Source organism: Notamacropus eugenii, chromosome 5, assembly GCF_028372415.1.
Source record: "Notamacropus eugenii isolate mMacEug1 chromosome 5, mMacEug1.pri_v2, whole genome shotgun sequence".
NCBI classification, from domain to species: Eukaryota; Metazoa; Chordata; class Mammalia; order Diprotodontia; family Macropodidae; genus Notamacropus; species Notamacropus eugenii.
This window is the reverse complement of record NC_092876.1, coordinates 209,417,700-209,441,433: the sequence shown is the minus strand read 5'-3', so window position 1 is coordinate 209,441,433 and position 23,734 is coordinate 209,417,700. Positions and strand designations below refer to the sequence as shown.

Here is a 23,734-nt window from a genome sequence, read left to right as displayed (position 1 = left end):
TCAGGAGAAAGACTTAACTCTCAAGCTTAGGATTGATTACCCCTGTGAAGCAATGTCTGAGGCTGGTGCTACCTAAAAACTATCTCTTCTAAAAGGCTAGATTACAGGATCAAGCTGCCTAGAAAAGCCCTCAATCCCTTACTAAGAGACCAGACTTCAGGGATGACAATGCTCATGACTTCCTGCCATAGGCTATGTAGGTTAGCTTATACAGACAGCTCTTATGAGAGCTTCCAAAGACATTCTATCACTTCTCTGGTGGCTATTATCTTTTGGGTTAGGAAAGCCCATTTTCAGATTTCTAGACTTTGACCTCTGCTCAGAAAGGGGAAGAAAAGGGGCAAAACTTCTTCTCTCAGGTGGTATGGGTGAGCACATACAGCTATATGCTTCTGCCCCAAGGCACAAATGGCTCCTGCTACGCTCATTTTTTCTCTAGAAGAAAAGCAAAAAGAAAAAGGTAAAAAGAAGCCAAAAAACTCTGATGAAGTCTGTCAGCTCAGCTTAATGTGCAAGCATAAAGGGGCAGCTTCTTTCAACAGACTCTTTCCTTCAAAGAGCATAAGTCAACCCATTCAACTGTGTGAGGGCACCCCCCAGTCACTGAAACCCATCCCCTAGGGGTCCAGGGGCAGCTGGCTCCAAACCAATGATTTTTCTTTTTTTTATGTTTATTTATTTATCCCTAGTTTTCAACACCCACTTTCACAAAATCTTGAGTTCCAAATTCACTCCCCATCTCTCCCCTCCCCCCAACCCAAAACGCCATGCATTCTGATTACCCCTTCCCCCAATCTGCCTTCTCTTCTATCCCACCTCTCCCTTCCCTTATCCCCATCTTTCCTCTTGTCCTATAGGGCAAGATAAATTTCCATACCCCATTACCTGTATTTCTTATTTCCCAGTTGTATGCAAAAACAATTCTCAACATTCGTTCCTAAAACTTTGAGGTACAACTTCTCTCCCTTCCTCCCTCTCCAGCCATCCCCCACTGAGAAGGCAAACAATTCAATATAGGCTATATATGTATAGTTTTGCAAACGACTTTCATAATAGTCATGTTATGTAAGACTAACTATATTTCCCTCCATCCTATCCTGCCCCCCATTTCTTCTATTCTCCCTTTTGACCTTGTCCCTCCCCAAATGTGTTTACTTCTAATTGCTCCCTCCTCCCATTTGCCCTCCCTTCTATCATCCCCCCATCCCACTTATCCCCTTCTTCCCTACTTTCCTGTAGTGTAAGATAGATTTTCATACCAAACTGGGTGTGCATGTTAATCCCTCCTTAAGCCAAATGTGATGAGAGCAAGCTTCACTTTTTCCATTTCACCTCCCCCCTTTTTTCCCCTCCATTGAAAAAGCTTTTTCTTGCCACTTTTATGAGATAATTTGCCCTATTCCATTTCTCCCTTTCTCCTCCCAATATATACCTCTCACCTCTTAATTTTATTTTTTAGATATCATCCCTTCCTATTCAACTCACCCTATGTATATGTGTGTGTGTTTGTGTGTGTGTATAATCCCTCCAATTACCCAAATACTGAGAAAAGTTTCAAGAGTTACAAATATTATCTTTCCATGTAGGAATGTAAACAGTTCAACTTTAGTAAGTTCTTTATGATTTCTCTTTTCTGTTTATCTTTTCAAGCTTCTCTTGATTCTTGTGTCTGAAAGTCAAATTTTCTATTCAGCTTTCATCTTTTCATCAAGAATGCTTGAAAGTCCTCTATTTCATTGAAAGACCATTTTTTCCCCTGAAGTATTATACTCAGTTTTGCTAGGTAGGTGATTCTTGGTTTTAACCCTAGTTCCTTTGACTTCTGGAATATCATATTCCAAGCCCTTTGATCCCTTAATGTAGAAGCTGCTAGATCTTGCATTATCCTGATTGTATTCCCACAATACTAGAATTGTTTCTTTCTATATTCTTGCAATATTTTCTCCTTGACCTGGGAACTCTGTCTCTGGAATTTGGCTACAATATTCCTAGGAGTTTATCTTTTCAGATCTCTTTCAGGAGATGATCTGTGGATTCTTTCAATATTTATTTTGCCCTCTGGTTCTAGAATATCAGGGAAGTTTTAGCCCTAGTCTCTCATTGTACTTTGCCTCAGAATACATATGGGATATTGTGTCTAGGTCTGAATTCCAACGTTTAAAAGCAAGAGTGGGGAACCTGTGGCCCTCTATGTCTTCAAGTAAGACCCTCTGAATGAGGGCCTTAGACTTCATAGACAAATCCCCTTAATAAAGGATTTGTTCTGTAAAACTTGGACTCAGTCAAAAGGCCACACACCAAAGACCTAGAAGGCCACATGTGGCCTCAAGGCCCCAGGTTCCCCACCCCTGGTTTAAAAGATTTCTGATAAGTTGGAGTGCATCTGCAGAAAGATGATAAACCTTGTAAGAGAGCTAAAAGCCATGCCATCTCAAGATCCAATGACACAGCTGACAATGTTATTCTAGAGAAAAGAAGACTTAGTATGGTAGGAAGGAGGATGAACAAGATAACTTTTTTAAGTTTCATGAGAAAGTAGAATTAGACCTGTCCTAATTTCAGAGAAGCAGGTTATGGATAAATATCCAAAAGCACCAGGACCTTACAAAATGGGGGGAAAAAATCCTAACTTATATGTCTCCTAAAGTGAAAAGGCTATGCATTGAGAAGTAAGGTACCTTTAAGTAGAGACTGGATAAGCATTTCTCAGATATGTTATAATGGGATTCTGCTTAGGTGCTGATAGGATTGGATAACCTCTTCAGTCTCTCCCAACTCTGAGGTTCTGTGATTATAAATAACTGATTTAAAAGTCTAGGAAACTGCATTTCAAATTTCATGAGAGCAGGCTCAGATAAAATATGCTATGGCATATCAGGACACATTCATATGTTGCATGTTGGTGATTGGTTGTTGTCCTTTGTTCTCGAAGAGGACCAAAATGACATCACTATGATAAAGTGAAGTTTCAATGTGTATGACTGTGGCTGATCAGACCAATATAAGCTCAGAATTCTCTACCACAGATTGGGCACAGATAGTTTGTGTGAACATTTGGGGTGATTACTCCACATTTGTGCATCCTACAATTACTCTGTGCTGTCTCAATTCTGCTTTGCACATAGAGCACAGCACCTTTTCTGATGTGGGTCCTCCATGCTGAGTGGTCCTGTGCCAGTGTCTCCCATGTCACATGATCAAATCCAAAGTTCTTGAGAGAGACCTTGAAAATGTCCTTGTATTGCTTTTTCTGACCACCATGTGAACACTTGCCCTGTGTGAATTTTCCATAAAAGTCTTTTTGACAAGTGTATGTTTTGCATTGAACAATGTGGCCAAGTCATCAGAGTTGTGCTCTCTGAAGAAAAGTTTGAATGCTTGGAAATTTAGTTCTAGAAAGAACCTCAGAGTCTGGTACTTTATCCTGCTGGGTGATCTTCAGAATCTTCCTAATACAGTTCAAATTAAAGGGATTCAGTTTCCTGGCACAGTGCTGGTAGACTGTCCATGTTTCACAGGCATACAACAATGAGGTCAGCACAATGGATCTGTAGACCTTCAGTTTGGTAGTCAGTATTAGATGTATTTGGTAGTCAGAGGAGGTATTAACCTCTTCTCTCCCAAACTTTTCTTCAGAGTGTCCCAAACACTGAGCTAGCTCTGGGAATGCATGTGTCAACCTCACCGTCAATGTGTACATCCCTGGAAAGTACACTATCAAGGTAAGTGAACTTAGCTACAGCATTCAAAACTTCTCCATTTGTTGTAACCAATGATTCCACATATGGATGGTGTGGTGGGGGCTGATGGAGCACCTATGTTTTCTTGGTGTTGATTATTAGGCCAAAATTAGCACAGGCAGCAGAGAATTGATCCATACTTTGTTGCATCTCAGCTTTAGAGGCTGCATTGAGTGCACAATCATCTGCAAACAGAAAATCATGCACCACACTCCCTCCACTTTGGTCTTGGCTTGTAGCTTTTTCAAATTGAAGAACTTACCATCAGTATGGTAGCTGACCTTGATGCCGTGTTCATCCTCATTGACAGCATTTGACAACATGGCTAAAAACATCATGCTAACAAGCATAGGAGCAAGCACACAGCACTGTTTCACTCCACTGGTGACTGGGAAGACACGAGAGTATTGTCCACTATCCAGAACCCGGGCAAACATGCCATCATGAAACTGATATACAATGCTGATGAACTTCTCTGGGCAACCAAATTTTGACATAATTTTCCATAAGCCCTCATGACTAACAGTGTCAAAGGCCTTGGTCAGATCTACAAACGTTGTGTATAGACCTATGTTCTGCTCTTGGCATTTCTCCTCAACTTATTGGGCAGCAAACACCACAACGACTGCTCCAAGGATGTTGCAGGTAAAAGCAAAGGGAAGGTGGAAAGAGACAATATTTTCCTTACTCATGTTATCTTTCTGTTCCTATACAGATCATAGAATCACACGTATGTATAGTTTCAAAAACCCTGTTTAGGATGACAGTTAAGGCAAAATAAGGCTGTAAAAGTGGGTATGGAAGACCCTGATGGAAGAGGTTAAGCTGATTCTACCACTGGAAATTCTCTCAATTCCAGCTAGAAGTTGCTAAGAAGCACTGATTTTCATGCATTTGATATTTCACTCTTTTTTATTCATTTGACTGTCTTTCATTTGTCTTTGTGGACAAAATGAAGAGGGGAGCAATATGATTGTATAGCAGATTCTGAACTAGTTTAAAGATGAGACCCGTAAAAAACATATGGGCAGAAAATCTAGGTCTTTACAAAGAAATGATCAATGCTTGCAGATCATTAGAGTTCAGAGGGACTTCATATACACCTTACCTTGTCTAGCATTTCCTAGCTATATGTCTGCAAAACTTATACTACCAAATCTCTGTATGTTTCTGAAATTTATAAACTAAAACTTTGTCTCCCTGTACTCCTTCCATTCTCCATAACTCCTATTTCCTGTCTTCTGATCTCCTAAGAACTATAAAACCAAGGCTAAAAGAGGGAGGAAAGGTCTCAAATAAAGAACGGATTGAGATATTTTTCAAATCTGAAGAATTACTTCAGCTGGGTAACACTGTTCTAATTCAAGCCTTCATTCTGTGGATGAGGCCCAAAGAGGTCAAGAGTTAAAGGACTTGCCCATGGTCCACTAAAGTTAGTGTCAATATCTGATTTGATTCTGAAGATAGGAGAACTTGTAGAAACATGTGGACATTCTGCATTGAAAAAGTAGCCTTTTTCCATTGGCAGAGTAGTCAGAATTGTCTGTCTTTAAATCTACCTAAGGACAGACAATTTTTCCTGTATTTGTGTGGACTTATTTACTCATAGCAGGTGACACCAGGTGTTAAGGGAGTGAGGACCACTTCTCCCAAGCCAATCTTGGCTGCATGAAACAGATTGGAGGTTTTAGTCTATGTTGTTTGTTCTTTTAAAAAAAGTTCTGAGGTGGGAAGGAATGTAACACACCTGGCCCTCAGAGTGGAGCCAGAGCAAACTCATTTTGCAATTTTGAAGGAAAAACTAGTTTAATCTGCAGTAGGGAGAGTTTACAATATTACTCCTGCTATAGACTACAATCATGTGTATCAGACACAATAAATGAAGAAATGGAGGCTCTAGAGAATTTAAGTCACTTGCCCATAGTTATGTAGTTAGTGTTAGAGTAGAATTTGAACCCAAGTCTCTCCTGATTACAATTTCAGTGAATTTCTTACTATATCACCCTGCCTCTATGTCACTTAAATATTATTACTAGTGAAATAACACCTTAAAAGCAAGAATTATGATTAAAATTGCATCTTAGGTAGCTGAGGTCAGTTATCTCAAGAACACTTTGAAAGCATTTATTACCTGTAATTTTATGGAAGAGAAGGTTGCCTAAGGACCATTCATTCTACTGTTGTTAGTGTATAATGCCATCCCCAAGAGATGTAGCCTTAGGAAGGGTCCATGATAGAGAATAACAAATTATCTGATATTTGATGTACAGAAATCTTTGTTCTCATGATTGCTATCACAGTAATGGTGGCAAAGCTTTGGGTTTCTGGAAATGTTACAAATTCATGTTATAATTCAAAATCCTTGAGCTATTTTTTAATTCTTGCCATAAGAAGGTAGGTGTGAGATAAAATGTGAAAAATGCCTGATGGGAGAAGGTATTCCCTTTATTTGAAAAAACTCCGATGATTTTTCACTTGCTTAGTAGACATCACTTGAAATATGGGCACGCAAACAAATCACAGAAACAGTAATTTCATTAAATATAATGACAACAATGGAATGATATGCTAAAGTTTCAGGATACAAGCCCAAGTGGTCCTCAGGGGAAAAAATATATATCTCTAAATACTTTTGTTCACAAGAGAGAAGGAATAGATTTCCAAATTGTACACTAAATTGGGAACTAACTACAAAAGCAACCAAACTTTTAAAAATCCCAATTAAACACCAAAATAGAAGAGTTGCAAGTAAAAGCAAAAACACATTGAATTAATGAATAAAACTAGAGGTTGTGCTTAAAAAAACACATTAAAATAGACAAACTATTAACTAATTTAATTTTCTAAAATAACGAAGAAAGTCAAATTACCAAATTATCAAAAATTAAAAATGAGAATTTATAACAAATGAATAAAAAATAAAGGAATTAGAAACTAAGTGCCCAAATATAAGCCAATAATATTGACAACTTAGATGAAATTGATAAAACATTATCAAAAACATAAGATGCCCAGGTTAACAGAACAAGAAATATAAGATTTGTAGAAACTAATCTTAAAAAAAAACCAAATCAAACAAACAATAAATGAGCTTTCAAAAGAGATAAAAAACCCAGGAACAAATGAATTTATACATGAATTCTATCAAACATTCAAAAAATAATTATTTCTGATATTACATAAACCACTTGAAAAAATAAGAAACAAAGCGGTCTTTCCAATGTAATACAAATATGGTCTTGATTACTAAACCAAAAAGAGTCAAAATAGAGAAAGAAAACTATAGACCAACATGCCTAATAAATATTGGTGACAAGCTTTAATAAAATATTAGCAAGAAGGCTACAGCAACATATCAAAAAGAGAATAAATTATGACTAAGTTGGATTTATGCCAGTAATCATGGTTGGGTAAATGTTGGGAAAAACTAAAAATATAGCCATATTAATAACAAGAGCAACAAAAATACACTATATGATTGTAGCAATAGATTCAGAAAAAACTTTTGTCAAGATACAGCATCTTTAAATCTCTTTAAAACACTCCAAAACCTAGAAATAAATAGACATTCCTTAATATATTCTAAAACCAAGATCCAGCATAATATAGAATGGGGATAAACGAAGAACTTTCTAACAAGATCAGTAGTAAAATAAAGATGGCTATTATCATTATTATTATTTGATATAGTGATTAAGATGCTAGCTTTAGCAATAACATAAGAAAAAGAAACTGAGGGAAAATAGGCAAAATGGAAACAAAATTATCACCTTTTAGCAGATTATATGATAGTTTACTTAGAGAGTCAACAAAAATTATCTTAAATAATAACTTCAGTAAAGTTGCAGGATATAAAATGAATCCACTTAATGATTAGCATTTGTGTATATTATCAACAAAACCCAGCAGAAAAGACAGAAAGAGAAATTCCATTTAAAATTTCTCCAGAATTTATAAAACACATGAGAGTCTACCTACCAAGATATATAAAAACTATGTGACTAGAACTATAAAACACTCTTCACATAAAGAGAGATTGAAAATAAGACAACATTACCCAAATTGGTTTCCTTATTCAGTACTACCCAATCAAACTACCAAAGGATTCTTTACAGAGCTAGAAAAAAATAATAATGAAATTCATCATGGGAGAAAAGGAGGCCTAGGAGTACCACATCTCAGGATAGAATAAAAAATCAAAATAAATTGGTACTGGTTAAGGGATGATCAGTGGAACAGATTAGGTACATACAACATAAGAAAGCAAACATAACAGGCTTGTTTGATAAATCTAAGCTACTTGGGTAAGGACTTACTATTTGATAACAAGTCAAGGGAAACTGAGACTGGTAGAAACAAGATCTCTATCAACATCTCACACTGTATACCAAGATAAGCTATAAATGGATACATATCTTAGACACAAAAGGTGACATATGATCCTTACAACAACCTCATGAGGTAGATGCTACTGTTATCACTATTTTACACTTGAGAAAACTTAAGCAAAGAGAGGCTAAGCAACATGCCCAAGGTCATATAACTAGTAAGTATAAAAAGTAAGTATCTAAGGCTGGATTCGAACTCAGGTCTTTCTGATTCCAAACCCAGTGCTCTATTCATTTCAAAAGGAGCAAGGAAGAAATTACCTTTCAAATTTATGGATAGGGTGGCAGGAGTTCTTGACCAAATAAAGGATAGAGAGAATCACGGAAGGTAAAATTTATAATTTTGATTATGTAAAATTTTTTTAAATGGCCTTTTTTTTGCACAATCAAAACTAATGAAGGTAATATTAGAAAAAAACATAAACGGGAAAAATCTTTACAGCAAGTTCCTTTGACAAGGGGCTTATATCCAAGACTTATAATTAATTGATTCAGATTTATAAGAATAAGAGTCATTCACCAACTAATAAATATTGGGCCAAGGATATGAACAGTAAACTTTCAGAGGAAGAAATCAAAGCTATCAATATCCTCATGAAAAGTGAAAGTTGAAACTGAGGTTCCTTGACTCCAGAGTCTACGTTTCCACTGTACCTCACTGTCTACTTTGAATAGGATAAAGCTGGAAAGGTGTTATTGAGTCCAATCTGTAAAAGAACTTGGAGACCAAGCTAAGGTATTTAGCTTGGACATTCGGAGTCATTGAAAGTTTTTGATGAGGAAGTGGCTTAACTAAAACAGTGTTTTAGCAAGACTAATTTGGCAATAGTGTGCCGAACAGGTTAAAGGCAGAATGAGAAGTAGGAGGGTCAATTAAAAGACAATTGTGAAACTTCAGAGATGAGGTGATAAGGGAAAGAACTAGAATTGTAGGGAATGGAAAGGAAATAATAGCTGAAGAAACATCTGAGTCATTGAGAAAGCATATAGGTAGTTTAAAGATACTTTTTGGGATTCTATTCCTTTTCATGGACTTTCTCACAAAGTTGTCTTTAAATGTTGTTTGTTGTATAAATTGTTCACCTGTTTCTGTTCACTTCATTCTGCATCATTTCATATAGGTCTTTTCAGGTTTCTCTGAAACTGTCCCTTTCATATGAGGTCAGAGTTCAGTTGGCAAAGTCATTTGTATGTTACACAGGGAGCTTCGTATTAAGCCATAGAGTCTGTGCTCCAGTACAGAGGCAATCTATAAGGAAAGCAAGAACTGTTTGCATTTTTATTGAGTAGATCATGGAAGATGTCTGAAAATAGTTCTTAAAACAGTAATTTAGCGGCTAACCATCTGGGACATTTGGAAAGACATCAAATTGTCATACTGGGTGTGACAGTTTCTGTCTAGAGACAGGGATCAATTCAACTCAGTATTCTACTTCTAACTGTGGTGGCAAGGGATGTTTTGTGAAAAGATATGGTGGCCCTCCTAGTTGCCTTTAATGCGAAATTATAGATTTGTCATCTGTAAGCTTATGTCAACCTTATTTGAAACTATTTATATTTTTAACCTATACTGGCTCTGGAGAGAGTTCCACAAGGTTATAACTTATGTATAAAGGCAGTACTTGCTTTTATTTGCCTTACACTTGCTTCTTTTATGATTCCATTTCTTTTTCTATAATAGCATAACTATATCCCTGAGAAGGGCCTAGAGAGCAATCACATACAGAATTTGATTATACCCCTTGTGGAATACACTTTTCCATTTTGGACCCCCATCTCCCTATTCTTATGGGTTTCCTCTTTTCTTTCTCTTTTCTCTAAGGATTTTTGCCTGCAAAAGCACTTAATAAATCTTTATTGTTGTGGCAGTGAAAAGGAGATAGGATAGAGAGGTGAAACTGATTCTTTGTCTCTATCTTTACTGAGAATATTTCTGCTTTCAAACTGTCTTTTGATGCATATGGGTTAAAGTCAGGAGATGAGATAAATGCTCAGAATGTGTAAGTAGACAGAATTCTCTAGGCTTAATTGACAAACTAGATGGGAACAAATGACTCCAGTTGGATGCCATTCTTCTGAGTTTTGGAGAAATGAAAGTGTGAGAATGTAGAAACAATAGCTAAAGTTAGTAAATTATTAAAAATAACTATTGTTGTAGGGTGGAAAAATTGCCTGTGAGACACCGACCTATAAAAAAGTTTCTAAGAAAACTCTAAGCATTTTACTTAATCTCTATGAACCTCCTGGAGATGTTGTGAGGCTCAGATGGGATAATATATAGAAAATACTTTGCAGGCTCTAAAGAGTGTGACCTTTTAAATTTCAAAGTGTTAGAAGTGCTGCCTGAGGTCTAAAAAATAGAGTAGAACAAATGGAGTCCATAGTAGCGTTTTCTGATGGTGTCAGCAGTTTAGTCTGGTCAGGAGCCAGATCTGAAAAGTGATTGGTTCAGCATAGAAGCCAATCAACCTGACAGCTGAGACATTTTTACCTTCAGAAGCAGTGATTTGTCCATTAGCTATTCCACACCCAGAAGTGAACTTAGTGGTGGTGGTGGTGGCAGTGGTGGAGGTGGTAGTGATGTGTGTGTGTGTGTGTGTGTGTGTGTGTGTGTGTGTGTGTATGTTTGGGGGGTTGTTGATAATTACTGCTTTAAGTTTGAGTCCACTCTCCTCAAGGGCTGAGTTGGTACAAAAGAACAGACTTCCTGTTTGGGAAGATTTTGTCCTTCAGGTCTTGTTTTATCTTCACAGCAAACATCCCTTTATAGAAGCTAGTTGATGTTAATTCATGAATTGCAACTGAGGAGAAATCAATTGGCCAATTTGTTATATACTGTTAGAGAAAAATTAACTAAAAGTGATAATAATAGATACGATTTATGTTATGCTTTCTGGTTTGCAAAGCATTTTCCATACATTGCATCATTTCCTCTTCACCACAACTCTGGGGTTGGTGCTATTACCATCCCTGTTTTACAGATAATGAAAATGGAGACTTAAGTGACTTGCCCAGGATCATGTAGCTATTAAGTATCTGAAGAAGTATTTGAACTCACGTCTTCCTAATGCTAAGTCTACCATTCTGTCCACTATGCTACTTTGTTGCCACATGTTGATATCGGGAGGATTACATTAGAATAATATCAGAGAAAAACACTCCAGCACCTCAAGATTACACCTAGAACTCTGAGGGGGAAAGTAGCCTTATTCTTGGTTCTTGCTAGTCAGAATGTGGCTTGTAAGAAAATGAATGTTAGAGGTTGTTTTTACATGCAACAAGAAAATAAGAAATATAGGCAATGGGGTATAGAAATCTATCTTACCCTATGGGAAAATAGAAGGGAAGGGGAGAAGAGGGGGTGTGTGATAGAAGGGAAGACATTGGAGAAAGGGGCAATGAGAATATATGGTGTCCTGGGGTAAGGTAGGGGGGAGATAGGGAGAAAACTTGAAATCCAAAATTTTGTGGAAGTGAATGTTGAAAACTAAAAATAAATACATTTCTATGAAAAAAAAAAAGAGTAGCTTCAGAGACTGTCTGCACTCTGCAAACATATGGTCTGTATTGTCTGCCAGCACTGGCATTTTAACAAAGTAGAACGGTAACTGTTCTGTTCTAAAACATTTTGCGTGCAAGGGAGTTTTGCGCACACTCACCTTTCTCTGTGGAAACCACACTTCTGAGGATCTAGTGTAAAGCACAGAAACTTTCAGTAGCCTAGTCTGAAGTGAGGGCAGGAATAGGACAGTGGGACAAGACTTGGGGCTGAACAGCAAAGCTAGAGAAGAAGATGAAGAAGAAATGATGTTTGGACTCTGGTTCTGATGTTCTGTTCTCTTGGTTGCGGGGCCAAGAAATACTCTTTTCTGGGACATTCCTAATTCCTGGGCTGAGGTGTCCCTAGGAGTGCCTGTAACATGAAGAGGAGGAAAGGACAGAGACATCTTGGGGAGCAATCTCCATTTTTTCCGTCAAATCTGAGGCAAGATTTTCTGCTGAAAGAGGTGAGGAGGGGAAAACATGGGAAGCTGGAAGAGGAACGAAAAGGTTTGGAAAAACTGGTATGGTAAGTGAGATAGGGAATAGATTAGGGAGGTATAGAAGGATTGTCTTACTGCAGTGAGGGGCCAGTTGAGTTTATATAATATAAATTTGTAGTGGACCCATTCATGGCATTATGATTTTCTCCAGTTTCATTCAGTAAGAAGTGAAGGGATAGTGGAAGAAGAAGGGAACATTTTATTAAATGCCTACCACGGGCCAACCACTGTGCCAAGTGCTTTAAAAATCACTCAGTGGAAGCTCACAATAACTCTTAGCAGTAAGTGCTATTATTATTTCTATTTTACAGTTGAGGAAACTAAGGCAGAAGGAGATTAAGTGACTTGCCCAGGATCACACAACTAGTAAGTGTCTGAGGCTGGATTATGAACTCAGGTCTTTCTGATTCTGGACTCAGGTCCAATCTGATTCAGATTCTGATTCCAATTTCTGATTCAGTGCTCTATTCACTGCTATCCTTAGTTGCTTCTTAAAGCATCTGTTTGGGTAATCCAAAATCTTTAATAAAGAGGCAAGGGACTTTATAAAAGGGGACAGAGTAGTTGGATTAATTCATGAATGGGTCAAGATAGGCAAAGGAGGAGAGTGTAGCTATTGCAAGGGTCCTGAGAAAGGACTGAGGAGTGGAGGGATTAGAGGCTACATTGATTACAAAGAAAAATGTAAGTGGGTACAACACAAAAGGACAGGTAGAATGGTGACAGATTATTATCAGATAAAGGAATTTCAGGGTTCATGGACATGGAAGAAGAATATTTGTAGGTGATGTAAGATCAAGACTGTGACCACTGCTGAGTGTGCCTGAGGTGGGGTGATGAGTCTGCAATCCAGTCATACTGTCACTGGATTGAAGTATATTTTTTGGGGACTATGGTGTAAGAAGACTGGTAAGGTAGGAGGGCACTAGATTACAAAGGACTTTGGATGCCAAACAGATGATTTTGTATTTCTCTTGGAGGCACTTTAGTAGCTGAATGAAGGATGGATTGGAGTGGGTAGAGACTTGAGGTAGGCAGACCCAACAGCTTATTTCAGTAACCAAGGCATGAGATAAGGAGAGCCTGCACCAGAGTGGTGGCTGTGTCAGAGGACAGAAGGGGACATATTGGAGAGAAGCTGTAAAGGTGAAATCAGCAGACTTTGGCAATACATGGCTATAGGAAGTGAGAGATGAAGAATTCAGGATGACTCCCAGTCTGTAAGCCTTAGGGACTAGGAGGATAGTGTTGCCCTCAAGAGTATTGTGTTTGTCCTTCATTCTCGAAAAGGACCACCTCAACAGTATTAAAGAAAGTAGGAGGAAAGAATGTTATGGGGGAAAGATAATGAGTTCCATTTTGGACATATTAAATTTAAAATGTAGGAGGGTTTTCCAGGAATGATGAACATGAAGTATAAAACTGTCATATAAGTTCCCTGAGAGTAGGAATTATCTTTTGTCTCTTTTTGTATCCTCAGTGCTTAGCATGGTGTCTGGCACATAGTAGGTGCTAATAAGTGTTTGCTGAATTGTATTGAATTGCCTCTTGCAATACTTGGTAACCTTCAAGACTCAGCTCAATTGCCACCCTTCATGGGAGACCTTTCTTCATTCTCCAGTTTCTAGCCACTTCACCTCACAGGTTACCTTGTCTCTGATTTGTATGTGTCCTATATATACCTATACATGCGCTTAATGGCTCCTCCATTAGAATGCCAGGTCCTTGATGGTAGACTTTTACTTTTATCTTAGAATCCCCAGCAGTCAGCACAGTGCCCAGCTCATAGCAGGTGCTTCATCAATGCTTGCTGACAGACGGATGGATGGACATCTAAATTTAGTTAATTAAGCTAGTCCCTAGCAAACAGATATGTCACAGGTTCACAGAAGAAGAGTTGGAAAGAACCTCAGAAGTTATCTAGTCTAACTTCTTCATTCTACATATAAGAAAACTGAGGCCTGAAGAAATGACTTGCCCAAGAACAAAGAAGCAGTCAATGCCAGAGGTGGAATGTGAACCAACATTCTCTAAATCTGTGCTCTCAGCACTATAACCAATGATCTTTATTACATCTTTATTACATACATGGCTTTAAGGAAAAGGAAACATTAAATGAACAAAAGCCAATGAAGGAAAGATCTTCACAAGCCAATTGTATAGCTAAATGTTATTGTTGCTGAGTCACATCCAACTCTTTGTGACCCCATTTGGGGTTTCTTGGCAAAGGTCCTGGAGTGCTTTGCCATTTCCTTCTCCAGCTCATTTTATGGATGAAGAACTGAGGCAAACCAGGTTAAGTGACTTGCCCAGGTCATGGAGCTAGTAAGTTTCTGAGGTCAGATCTGAACTCAGGAAGATGAGTCTTCCTGACTCCATCTATGCCTGACACTCTATCCACCATGCGACCTGACTACCCTTATGGCTAAATACGTAAGTCCTTTTCTAAGCCAGTCCTTTTGACTACAAATCAAATGTTGCACTTATATTTAGTATGCAACTCTCAGCTGAGAGAGACACATACAGCCAAGGGGAGAATATGAACCCATGAGTGTAAACAAATATCTTAAATACTTTAGAGCAGTAAAAGCATCAACTCCTTCAGTACTTAGCTTCCAAAAAGAAGTTATGACTTCACGCAATAGTTACATCAATGTGAGCTAAGGATTTGGGTTTTTAAAAATGTTATCAAGATTAAAGTAAAAACAGGATTATAAAAATCATATAATAAAGAAATTATATAAAATAGATTACATTAAATTACATTAAAAACTTTAAATACCAGTCCCAGTAGCAGCAGGTTCGCAGATCCTCAACCCACAGGCACCAAAGATCAGTGATGGGGTTTTTTCAGCTGGCTGGGAGGGGGGAAGGGCCTTCCCATATCTCCTGCCTCAGGCAGCGGCATCAGAGGCCACATCCAGCAGGTGGCAGCAGGCGGCAGCAGTTCTCACAGCAGCCTCTACAGCAGCCTGCATTCATTGTTGGATCGTAAAACCCCTGGGGTCACTGAGGAATTGAGTCTCACCTCAGCCCTGTATAGAGGCTCTGAAGGAACTGGCCTTTGTCTCACACTGAGTGGCGGCCATGCCCCCACAGCTTGACTGAATTCCAGCCCCCCAGTGCTGGCTTGGCCAAACTGGTGGTCAGATGGCTGTGGAGAGGAAACTCTGCTAAGACTCTGGGCACAAAAATCTCTCCCTCCTCTCAGACCAGTATACATGCTTGATTGTGCCACCTTGGAGGAACTGAGATCTTACAGATTCCCAGAGTATACCTTACTGTTGACAAAGGACCCAAAAGTCAAGCAACTGGTTGGGAAAATGCCCAAAAAAGGGGAAAAAAAATAAGAAGGTTACTTTCTTGGTGAACAGATATCTCCTCCCACCCTTTCTGATGAAGAAGAACAATACTTACCATCAGGGAAAGACAAAAAAGTCAAGGCTTCTGTATCCCAAACATCCAAAATAAATATTCAATGGGCTCAGGCCAAGGAAGAGCTCAAAAAAGGATTTTGAAAATCAAGTAAGAGAGGTGGAAGAAAAACTGGGAAAAGAAATGAGAGAGGGGGGTGGAGCCAAGATGGCGGAGTAGAAAGACACATATACACATAGCTCCAAACCCACAACCCATAGAACATCGGTAAAAAGGAACTCACGGCGAATTCTGGAGTAGTAGAGGCCACAGCACAGTGGAGCAAAGGAGATTTCTGTTCCAGAGGGACCTGCAAACCTCTCACAAAAGGTCCGTCGCGCTGCAGACGCGGAGCCCAGCCCTGCCGTGGCCGCGGCACGGAGAGGAGGAGATCTGAGTGGGCTTCAGGGACGGGATCTCCAGCGGCCGCGTGGGTCCCTCCACCCACAGGTGATGGGGGTCAGTGAGAGGGTCTTCTTGGCAGGTCAAGAGGGGAGTGGGGTGCCCCCATAACTCAGGCCCCCTCGGGAGGCAGAAGCTGACGCAGCAGCAGACCAGGGCTCCCCAAGCAGGCAGGAGCCTGGATCCATTGTTGAAGGTCTCTGCATAAACCCCCTGAGGGAACTGAGCCCGAGAGGTGGCCCTGCCCTGACCTGAGTACCTGAACTTAATCTCACACTGAATAGCAGCCCTGCCCCTACGGAAGCCATGAGGCTGGGAAGCAGCATTTGAATCTCAGACCCCAAGCTCTGGCTGGGAGGATCAGGAGGCGAGGTGGGTGTGAGGAGAATATTCAGAGGTCAAGTCACTGGCTGGGAAAATGCCCAGAAAAGGGAAAAGAAATAAGACCATAGAAGGTTACTTTCTTGGTGAACAGGCATCTCCTCCCTTCCCTTCTGATGAGGAAGAACAATGCTTACCATCAGGCAAAGACGTAGAAGTCAAGGCCTCTGTATTCCAAACATCCAGACTAAATATTCTGTGGGCTCAGGCCACGGAAGAGCTCAAAAAGGATTTTGAAAATCAACTTAGAGAGGTGGAGGAAAAGCTGGGAAGAGAAATGAGAGAGATGCAAGAAAAGCATGAACAGCAGGTCAGCACCCTGCTAAAGGAGACCCAAAAAAATGCTGAAGAAAATAACACCTTGAAAAACAGGCTAACTCAATTGGCAAAAGAGGTTCAAAAAGCCACTGAGGAGAAGAATGCTTTCAAAAGCAGAATTAGCCAAATGGAAAAGGAGATTCAAAAGCTCACTGAAGAAAAAAGTTCTTTCAAAATCAGAATGGAACAGATGGAGGCTAATGACTTTATGGGAAACCAAGAAATCACAAAACAAAACCAAAAGAATGAAAAAATGGAAGATAATGTGAAATATCTCATTGGAAAAACAACTGACCTGGAAAATAGACCCAGGAGAGACAATTTAAAAATTATGGGACTACCTGAAAGCCATGATCAGAAAAAGAGCCTAGACATCATCTTTCATGAAATTATCAAGGAAAACTGCCCTGAGATTCTAGAACCAGGGGACAAAATAAATGTTGAAAGAATCCACAGATCACCTCCTGAAAGAGATCCAAAAAGAGAAACTCCTAGGAACATTGTGGCCAAATTCCAGAGTTCCCAGGTCAAGGAGAAAATGTTGCAAGCAGCTAGAAAGAAACAATTCAAGTATTGTGGAAATACAATCAGGATAACACAAGATCTAGCAGCTTCTACATTAAGGGATCGAAGGGCATGGAATAGGATATTCCAGAAGTCAAAGGAACTAGGACTAAAACCAAGAATCACCTACCCAGCAAAACTGAGTATAATACTTCAGGGGAAAATATGGTGTTTCAATGAAATTGAGGACTTTCAAGCATTCTTGATGAAAAGACCAGAGCTGAAAAGAAAATTTGACTTTCAAACACAAGAATGAAGAGAACCATGAAAAGGTGAACAGCAAAGAGAAGTCATAAAGGACTTACTAAAATTGAACTGTTTACATTCCTACATGGAAAGACAATATTTGTAACTCTTGAAACTTTTCAGTATCTGGGTACTGGGTGGGATTACACACGCACACATGCACACACACACACACACATAGAGACAGAGTGCACAGAGTGAATTGAAGAGGATGGGATCATATCTTAAAAAAATGAAATCAAGCAGTGAGAGAGAAATATATTGGGAGGAGAAAGGGAGAAATGGAATGGGGCAAATTATCTCTCATAAAAGAGGCAAGCAAAAGACTTATTAGTGGAGGGATAAAGAGGGGAGGTGAGAGAAATACATGAAGTTTACTCTCATCACATCCCACTAAAGGAAGGAATAAAATGCACGGTCATTTTGGTATGAAAACCTATCTTAAAATACAGGAAAGTGGGGGATAAGGGGATAAGCAGGGTGGGGGGGATGATAGAAGGGAGGGCATGGGGAGGAGGGAGCAATTTGAGGTCGACACTCATGGGGAGGGACAGGATCAAAAGAGAATAGAAGTAATGGGGGACAGGAGAGGATGGAGGGAAATATAGTCAGTCTTATACAACACAACTATTATGGAAGTCATTTGCAAAACTACACAGATTTGGCCTATATTGAATTGCTTGCCTTCCAAAGGGAAGGGGTGGGGAGGGAGGGAGGTAAAGAAGTTGGAACTCAAAGTGTTAGGAACAACTGTCGAGTAATGTTCTTGCCACTAGGAAATAAGAAATACAGGTAAAGGGGTATAGAAAGTTATCTGGCCCTACAGGACAAAAGAGAAGATGGAGACAAGGGCAGAGAGGGATGATAGAAGAGAGAGCAGATTGGTGATGGGGCAATTAGAATGCTCGGTGTTTGGGGGGGGAGGGGACAAAAGGGGAGAAAATTTGGAACCCAAAATTTTGTTAAAATGAATGTCAAATAAATAAATTTTAAAAAAAAGATAAAAATGAAAAAAAAAAGAAATGAGAGAGATGCAAGAAAAGCATGGAAAGCAGGTCAGCACCCTGCTAAAGGAGACCCAAAAAAATGCTGAAGAAAATAACACCTTGAAAAATAGGCTAACTCAATTGACAAAAGAGGTTCAAAAAGCCAATGAGGAGAAGAATGCTTTCAAAAGCAGAATTAGCCAAATGGAAAAGGAGGTTCAAAAGCTCACTGAAGAAAATAGTTCTTTCAAAATTAGAATGGAACAGATGGAGGCTAATGATTTTATGAGAAACCAAGAAATCACAAAACAAAACCAAAAGAATGAAAAAATGGAAGATAATGTGAAATATCTCATTGGAAATACAACTAACCTGGAAAATAGATCCAGGAGAGACAATTTAAAAATTATGGGACTACCTGAAAGCCATGATCAAAAGAAGAGCCTAGACATCATCTTCCATGAAATTATCAAGGAAAACTGCCCTGAGATTCTAGAACCAGGGGACAAAATAAATGTTGAAAGAATCCACAGATCACCTCCTGAAAGAGATCCAAAAAGAGAAACTCCTAGGAATATTGTGGCCAAATTCCAGAGTTCCCAGGTCAAGGAGAAAATATTGCAAGCAGCTAGAAAGAAACAATTCAAGTATTGTGGAAATACAATCAGGATAACACAAGATCTAGCAGCTTCTACATTAAGGGATCGAAGGGCATGGAATAGGATATTCCAGAAGTCAAAGGAACTAGGACTAAAACCAAGAATCACCCACCCAGCAAAACTGAGTATAATACTTCAGGGGAAAAAATGGTGTTTCAATGAAATAGAGGACTTTCAAGCATTCCTGATGAAAAGACCAGAGCTGAAAAGAAAATTTGACCTTCAAACACAAGAATGAAGAGAAGCATGAAAAGGTAAACAGCAAAGAGAAATCATAAGGGACTTACTAAAGCTGAACTATTTATATTCCTACATGGAAAGACAATATTTGTAACTCTTGAAACTTTTTTTGGTGGGATTACACAAACAAACACACACACACACACACACACACATAGAGAGAGAGAGAGCACAGGGTGAATTGAATAGGATGGGATCTATCTTAAAAAAATGAAATTAAGGGGTGAGAGAGAGAAATATATTGGGAGGAGAAAGGGAGAAATGGAAGGGGGCAAATTATCTCTCATAAAAGAGGCAAGCAAAAGACTTTTCAGTGGAGGGAAAAAGAGGGGAGGTGAGAGAAAAACATGAAGCTTAATCTCATCAATTCGACTAAAGGAAAGAATAAAATGCACACTCATTTTGGTATGAAAACCTATCTTACAATACAGGAAAGTGGGGAAGAAGGGGATAAACAGGGTGGGGGAGATGATGGAAGGGAGGGCAGTGGGAGAAGGGAGCAATTTGAAATCAACACTCTTGGGGAGGGACAGGATCCAAAGAGAGAACAGAAGCAATGGGGGGCAGGATAGGATGGAGGGAAATATAGTTAGTCTTATACAACACGACTATTATGGAAGTCATTTGCAAAACTACACAGATATGGCCTATATTGAATTGCTTGCTTCCCAAAGGGAATGGGTGGGGAGGGAGGGATGAAGAGAAGTTGAAAGTCAAAGTTTTAGGAACAACTGTCGAGTATTGTTCTTACTACTAAGAAATAAGAAATACAGGTAATATGGTACAGAAAGTTATCTGGTCAAAAGACAAGATGGGGACAAGCGAAGGGAGGGATGCTAGAAGAGAGGGCAGACAGGTGATAGGGGCAATTAGAATGCTTGGCGTTTTGGGGTGGGGGGAGGGGAGAAATGGGGAGAAAATTTGGAACCCAAAATTTTGTGAAAATGAGTGTTGAAAACTTAAATAAATAAATTTAAATAAAAAACAAACAAACAAACCTTAAATACCAAATGAATCTATGCTATAGATGAATAAAATGCCCATTTGTTAGGGGACTGAAGGATTACATGTCATGTGTCATAATCAATTATGCATTAACTTTAAAATATTTTTTGAGTTCTGAGTAATCAGAAAACCAAGAAACAGGCAGTTTTTTGACTAGAATGAACAATTTGGATTCTGAATCACACCTGTTGGGCCTCTGAGGCCCTAGGTGGCTGCTCCTCACTCCATTTCCCCTTATACAAAGGGTTCTTAACATCATGGACTCCACTCGTAAACTGATGAAGCCTATGGATCCTTTTTCAAAATAAGGTCTTTGAATGAATAAAATATATAAGAATAAAAGGAAAGCTAATTATATTGAAATACAATTATCAAAATATTTTTAAAACATTCACAGTTACTCTTTAGATTGAAAACCCCTGTACTAAAATAATGTAACAGATGTGAAGAATTTAAATTACTTAAGAATAAGGATTGTTTCATTTCTTGTCTTTATACTCCCAGCACCTAACTAATACAGTTCCTAACGTAATATGCTTATCAAATGCTTATTGATTGATTGCTTTACTGAGAATATATTATTGTTGTCATTTCAGTTATGTCTGACTCTCCATGACCCCATTTGGGGTTTTCTTGGCAAAGATATGAAAGGCGCTTGTCATTTCCTTTTCCAGCTCATTTTACAGATGAGGAAACTGAGGCAAACAGGGTTAAGTGGCTTGCCCAGGGTCACACAAGTAGGTGCCCTCTGAGGCTGGATTTGAACTCAGGAAAACAAGTCTTCCTAACTCCGGGTACAACAGTGCTCATTCTTCTGTGTTACCTAGCTATCCTGAGAATATATAAGGTATTTAAATTATGATCATCTCACTTTCTAATCCAAGTTTACATTAAGACAATAGAATAAAATAAGTTATTTCATCTTATTTCAGTAGACACTGGGTAATATTAAATTTGATGAAATGAATATTCAATAACATTTAATAATGAATGTGCATCAAACCAAAAATTCCTATCAAATTCTTGAATTAGAATGTAATAATGAATGTTATAGGGCAGCAAGGTGGCACAGTGGATATAGTGCTGGGCCTAGAGTCAGGAAGACCTGAGTTAAAATCTTATTTCAGATTTTAATACAGATTACTAATTCTATGACCCAGACAAGTCCCTTAACTCTGTTTGTGTCAGTTTCCTCATCTGTAAAGTGAGTAGAGAAAGAAATGGCAAACTCCTCTAGTATCTTTGCTAATAAAACACCAAATAGGGTAATGAAGAGTTGGACACAACTGAAAAATGACTCAACAATAACAAAAATGAATATTATGCAGTATTTAGTCAATCACTTAATGAAGGATTTATTAACCATTAACTATGGGTGTCTTTGAAGGGTCTGTCTAGAACACTCTTCTTGTACCTCTATACTATCTTGTTTGGTGATAGTAGTGGTATCTATAGCTAAGCCTGTGGCTAGGTGCCATGGGTTTAACTATCATCTTTATTCAGATGATCCTCAGATCTGTTTATTGAGTCTGAACCTCTCTTCCAACCTCCAGCCTCATATTGCCAATTTCTTCTTGGATAGCTTGAACTGTATCTTACAGAAATACTCACACTCCATTCAAAACTGAGCTCATTATTTCCACCACCACTTCCAATCTTCCTCATTACTCTCAAACTTCCCTCCATCCTCCCAATCACCCAGGTTCATAATTTTAGTGTCATCCTCATCTCTTCATTTGCCCTCACTCACACATCCAGTAATGTTGCCAAGTCTTGTTGTTTCTACTTTTACAACATCTTCTTTCCATTGGCACAGTTACCATAAAAGCCCTCATTACCTCATGCCTGCACGATTGCAATAGCCTTCTGATTTGTCTTCTAGTTTCCTACTCCAAGGCCATCTTCCATTCAGTGCTAAATACTTTTCTTAAAGCATAAGTCTCATTATGTCATCCTTCCCCTATCTAAATAAAACTTCAGTGCTTCCCTATTACCTTCAGTTTCAAATTTAAAATCTCTGGCTGTTAAAGCCCTTTATAAGAGGGCCCCCACCTGTCATTTTAGTCATTGGCTATTACTCTTTTCCTTGTCATTCTACAGTCCAGCTCACTGGCCTTTTTCTTGTCTCTCACACATGGCATTCCATCTCTCATCTACAGGCATTTTTATTGGTTGTCTATAATGCCTAGAATGCCCTCTTTCCTCAATTCCACCTCCTGGCTCCCTTTTAAAGATACTTCAAATCCCACCTTGTGCAAGAGGCCTTTCCCAGTAGCCCTACTGCTAGTGCCTTACCTCTGAGGTGACCTCCTTTTTACACTCTTTCTTCTTTGTATGATTTTTTGCAGATGGTTTCCCCCATTAGCACGTGAGTTTATAGCTGATGGCAGGACCATCTTCTTGTCTTTCTTTGTTCTGCTAGGACTTGGCAAAGTGCTTGTCGTGGGAGTAGGCACTTAATAAATGTTTATTGACTTGACTTTTTGACCAACAGTCTATGTGGTGGACAAGGAACGTTTTTTTTTAAATTCTGTCCAAATCATGACCCTGAAAAATTCTTTAAAAATCTCTCTGCAGTGGGTGTTGCTAATGAAGCAAGGTCGCCACCTAGTGAGCAGAGCTGAAAGGTGACAATTTAAAAAAATAACTAGAAATCAAATAATTTCCAAACGAAATAAAAGAAAATTTAAATAAAGGTCAAACATCAAACTGCTCTTAATCTCAATTGCCAGTGAAAATAGTAAGTTTTCAGTCAGCACAATCTTCCAGAAGTCCTATAAAGCTGGAGTTCCACAAACCTCTTTCACTTCCTCTTTAGCTACTAAAAACCCCCCACAAAACTGTAAATCCTTGAATGCTGGTTAAATCACAGTATAGTATTAAGAGCACTGATCTTGGGGTCAAATGATCTGAGTATTTTCAAATCCCAGTCCTGAAACTTACAGTGTGACCCTGGGCAAGTCACTTACCCATTCCTCCATTCAGTTTCCTTATCTGTAAAACAGATAAGCATTGTGGTGCAGTGGATAGAGCAGGAGTCAGAAGGACCTGAGTTCAAATCTCACCTCAGACACTTGACACTCACTAGCTGTGTGACCTTGGGCGAGTCACTTAAGCCCAATTGCCTCATCCTGGATCATCTCCAGTCATCCTGATGAATATCTGGTCACTGGATTCAGATGGCTGTGGAGGAGAAATGAGGCTGGTGACCTGCACAGCCCTCCCTCACTCAAAACAAAGTCAAGTGCAAGTCATATCATTATTTCTCTAATGGCATGGTCTTCTTTGGCAACGAAGGATGAACACACAATTTATTACAGGCACTGTGCTAAGTGCTGAGGATAAAAA

At 39.0% G+C, this 23,734-nt stretch overlaps 1 long non-coding RNA gene across 2 annotated transcripts in view; it reads right to left on the bottom strand.

The window, feature by feature from the left end:
- Positions 1-23,734, bottom strand: part of LOC140505715 (uncharacterized) — a 55,398-nt gene that overhangs the window by 18,540 nt on the left and 13,124 nt on the right. Inside the window, exon 3 of one of the 2 annotated variants that reach the window (XR_011967629.1) lies at positions 15,830-23,569. This is a non-coding gene — a long non-coding RNA (uncharacterized lncRNA). Of the gene's footprint in view, positions 1-1,135; positions 23,570-23,734 lie in introns of those variants that run through there. The other variant, XR_011967628.1, reaches the window with a different exon arrangement.